Genomic DNA, 6000 nt, shown 5'->3' with positions numbered 1-6000 from the left:
GCGCACACGTGCACACACACACACATACATGCACGCAACAGTACGCATGGTACATGTGATACACACAGACAGACAGGTGAAACTTTAGTAGTTGAAATATCTTCAGTGCCTTGCTCAAGAGCAGAGTCAGTGTAAAAACAGTTTCACAGTTTTTTCCTATGCTTAACCAGCAAATCAACTTTGCTCAAGAGCACTGTGACGCTAGAACTGTAAGGTTTGAGTTCAACATTTTTTCTTGTCATATTTTAAAGAAACCAGTTCTCGCATCATAGTCTGTGCTGGTCCATTCTATGCCAATTACAGGTCAAAGTTCATCGCTACAGTATGGTTGTGTCCAAAATCACTCACTAATTCCCTACTCCCTCTATAAGGACTTCTATGAGAAGGACCATGTAATAGTGAGCCCATTACCAGTAAGAAAAAACAGTAATATGATTTGAGTGATCTTTTTGGCATTTATTACACGTATGCTATTTTTGTGAAGTATTTTGGAATATTCCAAGTGCACTATATAATTTATATTCACTATAAGATGGGACAGCAAAACAATAAAAACAGTCTATGGTCCAGAGACTAGTGAGTGATTTCAAACACTGCCTGTGTTGAATGAATAGCAGGACAAAAGTGCTAGCATTAGCCTCACAGCTAGAATCTGGCTAAGAATATACAGTAAGTAAGCTAGTTAGCTGGCCATACTAACCACTGCAGCTTGCATGTGGTGGGGCAGGTGTGGATGACAAGAGCTACTGATTAACCTTCATTATGGTCTATGATGCTAATACACCTCTGAAAAGTATTTAAAACTTATAGCGTTAAAAAACGGAGTCAGTATAAAGAGGGAAAGAGTGGCAAGAATCACGATCCAGTCCTGATCACACACAACAACATATTGTTGTGCGTGATCAGGACTGCACAGCTACAGTGTAAGTCTGTATTTATTTGTTGTAGGAGGAAATTATAGAATGATTAACTGGAGAGACTTTGTTGGATCAATAAATATCCTAGATGCAACACAGCAAGCTCTCAGTAAATAAATACAACAAGCCCATCCATTTACCATCTGTGATGTGTGCATTAACACTTTATGTGCTGTATATTGCTAATCTATATACTGCCTGTACACTACTACACATACGTAGTGAGCCAGTTTCCCTTTCTTTATATTTTGTTTCCCAGCATCTGTATTTTTGAAAAACTTTTTTAAGCTGTCTTAAACAACAGTTCTCCAGAACTTCTTCTTTTATTTGCTGCAGTTCATTCACTTATTTCTTTCAAATCCTACCTGAACATTTTCAGTGAAAATATTTTGTTTGTTAAACCATTTAACACTGAGCTATGAATCATTTAAGTATATAAAAGGCGCCTAGCTCAAGGGATTAGTGCTGTAAATAACAGGGAACTTAACATAGGACAAGCTTTAAATAGCATCTTTAGGCACTCTGATACCACCGTCCTGTTGCAAAAACATGTCAGTTGTTCGCATTAATTTTTGCACCAACAAGATGAATCCCTGTGTGAATCCCTTGAGCAAGGTGAAGAGGAAAACAGGGAGAAACGGTTGAGAAATGGACTAAAAATCAGTGGCAACAGGTTTCATGGAGAGATTAATCTAAATTTGAAATTTCTGGTTCAAATCATTATCAATATGCATAGATGAGTTCAGGACAGAGGTAGTGAGTGTTATGGTTTGGGGCTACATTTCAGCCAGTGGTCTTTGAGATCTTATTCCAATTGATTGAATCATGAATGCAGAAAGTATCATCACATTTTAATCCACCATGCAATCCCTTCTGAAAAGCATATGATTGTCAATGGCTTCATTTTTCAGCATAACAATGTTCCCAAACATACTGCAATGCAGAAAAAGCATACGTGAGTATGGAAAGAAACCCAAAACATACACACACAATTCTAAACACTATCAGTCATGGACTGGCCTCCCCAGAGAGCTTGGACCTCGACATTACTGAAGCAGTGTGAGATCAGCCTGGGGGAAATATTCTTAAATAACTTAACCCTCTCAGGCTCAAATTAACTTTTTGTTGCTAATGCACAACCAAGTCCTGCAGTGGTACTTCTGAGTACAAAAAACTCATAAAATATGTATGTGGGGTAATCAGGTTGTTAGTTTTTAACTGTTGCAAATCGGCAACGCCTGCCTCGAGAGGGTTAAAGAAATTAGAAGACATCTTGGCTAAGAGAGTTCAGACTGTTGAAGAATAAAGGTGATCATTAAATATTTGTTTTCATGCTTGTTTGAATTTTTTCTGCTTTAGGTGCTCTATTTTCATGTTTGCACATGCCTCAATAAATTAGTGCACCTATTTTTCATTGTCATGTAAGAAAGTAGTGATGAAAGTTGGTCACAACTAAGAAACGGGTGACCAGACAGGCAAACTGAGGTAGACATGGGCAGAGATGAAGAGAAACGCGAGGGTGTACTACTCTGCTCTGCTTTCAATGAGGTGCCTTAGTCTCCTTTAGCACGATGAAAAGAAATGCAAAGGGATGAGGGACAAGGTGCCTTTTCCTGTTTCCACGGTAACGTTTCAGTGAGCAAAAATCAATGGAACCAAATGACATGAGTACACATTCTACTGGGAGCTGACGCCAAAGAAAGCACTCGGCAGTGTAGGTGGTGAGGATTCAATACACCTTTTTTTTAACTCTCCACCTTTTGTTTTTGCCTCTCTTTAACTTTCATTCATGAGAACCTAAACTCCCACGCTTTACAGACGTACCTGATGTACCTTCATCTACACCGTAGACTTCCACCCACATCGTGTGTTCCTACGCGACGACAAAATAATGAGCAACAACAGCAGATGGTTTCTGTTGAGAAGAGGTTTTGACTGCTTAAAAAGACTTTAATCCTTATTTACTTTCTTCCTATTTAGGATCTAGCTCCTAAGAAATTCTAATACTGTTATTGGGACTCATGAGCCTTTCCTTTCTTCTCGTTATAGAGAGAAGACATAAAACTAGAGCTCCATTGCTATATTTCAGAAATAAGAAACACTTATTCAAAACTTCACAGTTATTTTTAACTATTCAGTAAACAAGCATCACTGGAACAGAGCCTTTCTCGACAAAGCCATGCAGCTTAGTTCTTATTTATATAAAGACTGTAGTGTATCAGACACGTATTTTTTTCTCTATATTTTTTTGGTATTATGCTTTGATGCATTTTTAAGTCTAATGTAAGCCGGGTTGTAGCACAACCCCAACTTGTGTACCTTTTCTGCTAGTTAGTTATCTTGCTGGACAAACTAATATTTTTAATTCATTTTATCATTTACAGTGGGGCAAAAAAGTATTTAGTCAGCCACCGATTGTGCAAGTTCCCCCACTTAAAATGATGACAGAGATCAGTAATTTGCACCAGAGGTACACTTCAACTGTGAGAGACAGAATGTGAAAAAAAAATCCATGAATTCACATGGTAGGATTTGTAAAGAATTTATTCGTAAATCAGGGTGGAAAATAAGTATTTGGTCACCTCAAACAAGGAAAATCTCTGGCTCTCACAGACCTGTAACGTCTTCTGTAAGAAGCTTTTCTGTCCCCCACTCGTTACCTGTATGAATGGCACCTGTTTGAACTCATCATCTGTATAAAAGACACCTGTCCACAGCCTCAAACAGTCAGACTCCAAACTCCGCCATGGCCAAGACCAAAGAGCTTTCGAAGGACACCAGGAAAAGTATTGTAGACCTGCACCAGACTGGGAAGAGTGAATCTACAATAGGCAAGCAGCTTGGTGTGAAGAAATCAACTGTGGGAGCAATCATCGGAAAATGGAAGACATACAAGACCACTGATAATCTCCCTCGATCTGGGGCTCCACGCAAGATCTCATCCCGTGGGGTCAAAATGATCATGAGAACGGTGAGCAAAGATCCCAGAACCACACGGGGGGACCTGGTGAATGACCTGCAGAGAGCTGGGACCAAAGTAACAAAGGTCACCATCAGTAACACACTACAACGGCAGGGAATCAAATCCCGCAGTGCCAGACGTGTTCCGCTGCTGAAGCCAGTGCATGTCCAGGCCCGTCTGAAGTTTGCCAGAGAGCACATGGATGATACAGCAGAGGATTGGGAGAATGTCATGTGGTCAGATGAAACCAAAGTAGAACTTTTTGGTATAAACTCAACTCGTCGTGTTTGGAGGAAGAAGAATACTGAGTTGCATCCCAAGAACACCATACCTACTGTGAAGCATGGGGGTGGAAACATCATGCTATGGGGCTGTTTTTCTGCCAAGGGGACGTGTTAAGGACAGAATGAATGGGGCCATGTATCGTGAGATTTTGAGCCAAAACCTCCTTCCATCAGTGAGAACTTTGAAGATGAAACGAGGCTGGGTCTTCCAACATGATAATGATCCAAAACACACCGCCCGGGCAACAAAGGAGTGGCTCCGTAAGAAGCATTTGAAAGTCCTGGAGTGGCCTAGCCAGTCTCCAGACCTCAACCCCATAGAAAATCTGTGGCGGGAGTTGAAAGTCCGTGTTGCTCGGCGACAGCCCCAAAACATCACTGCTCTCGAGAAGATCTGCATGGAGGAATGGGCCAAAATACCAGCTACTGTGTGTGCAAACCTGGTAAAGACCTATAGTAAACGTTTGACCTCTGTTATTGCCAACAAAGGTTATGTTACAAAGTATTGAGTTGTATTTTTGTTATTGACCAAATACTTATTTTCCACCCTAAATTACGAATAAATTCTTTACAAATCCTACCATGTGGATTCATGGATTTATTTTTCACATTCTGTCTCTCACAGTTGAAGTGTACCTCTGGTGCAAATTACTGACCTCTGTCATCATTTTAAGTGGGGGAACTTGCACAATCGGTGGCTGACTAAATACTTTTTTGCCCCACTGTAACATTTATTCACGAAAAGCCTTCAGAACTATTTAGTGAAAAAGTTTATGAAAATTAAACTCCAGGAACATTCTCCAATTTTCCCTAAGAAGCAATAAGAAATGCAAAGTAAGCAACTGAGTTAGAGAAGGTGACGTCACTATGGCAACTGTAGCTCTCTAGTTTTTATGTGCAAACAATGTTGTTGACAATAGCAGTGGCTGGTGTGAACCCAGAACTGCAGTCAGTAATAGGGAACATGAGACTAATCGTAACCCGTGTAACACGTTACTGTACTCACATTTTTCAGTAACATGGCAATGTAGTGTGCTAAATTCAGTAATTACATTATAGGTACAGGTAAAGTTAAACAAACATGTTTTGTTTTCTTCCTGCACATTTGCACTACAAGCAGCTAATTTAAATACATATTCAAGAAGACAACTGTGGAATGGTCTACGACTTATGAGGAATGGGTTGATGTATTTATTACTTGTATTTGTACTGCATGAAAGGACAAGAGCATGATGGGGAAATGCAGTTGATGCCTTGACTGAATAATACTGCTAAACACAACTTTGGCTCACTGAAAGCATCTGCAAAGGCAGCATGCTAACACCTAAAAAACCCAGAGTGACGTTAAAGCTGAGTGCATGCTGACTCCAGTTCAGCAGCCAGAGTCTGAACACCAACAAATAACACACAGTAAAGCACTTTATAAACGAGCACAGTGTGGAGGAGAGCCTGTTTGATCACCAGACCAACAAGCTGGAGTCCAACACTCCAGCTTTTCCTCACCAGACCAGGTGTGCCAGCAATCAGCTGGCAAAGCAGATGTTCGAATGATGCGATCAGCACAATTTTATGCAATAAAATATTCGCTTTTACCAATACAAGCAGTTTACAATATCACAGGTTACTAGATGCATATCACAAGAAAAACATAACTGCTTCTTATTGAAGACAAGTGAAAATGCATCGCATAAATCGTGTTTTTCCTGCAGACATGCTGATGGGACGTTTGTGGTGTGGTGTAGTTGTGTATGTAGTAAACTGTTTGAAATGGCTTGGGCAAAGAAAGAGAATTCATTGCATAAAATAGCGCTGATCACATCACCTGATTGCACTGCTC

The sequence above is a fragment of the Diplotaxodon limnothrissa genome, linkage group LG19 (genome assembly GCF_057381915.1).
Source record: "Diplotaxodon limnothrissa isolate DT_005_m linkage group LG19, D_limnothrissa_male_GT1.1, whole genome shotgun sequence".
Classification (NCBI taxonomy): Eukaryota; Metazoa; Chordata; class Actinopteri; order Cichliformes; family Cichlidae; genus Diplotaxodon; species Diplotaxodon limnothrissa.
The sequence above is the reverse complement of the archived record's forward strand: the minus strand, read 5'-3'. Positions refer to the sequence as shown.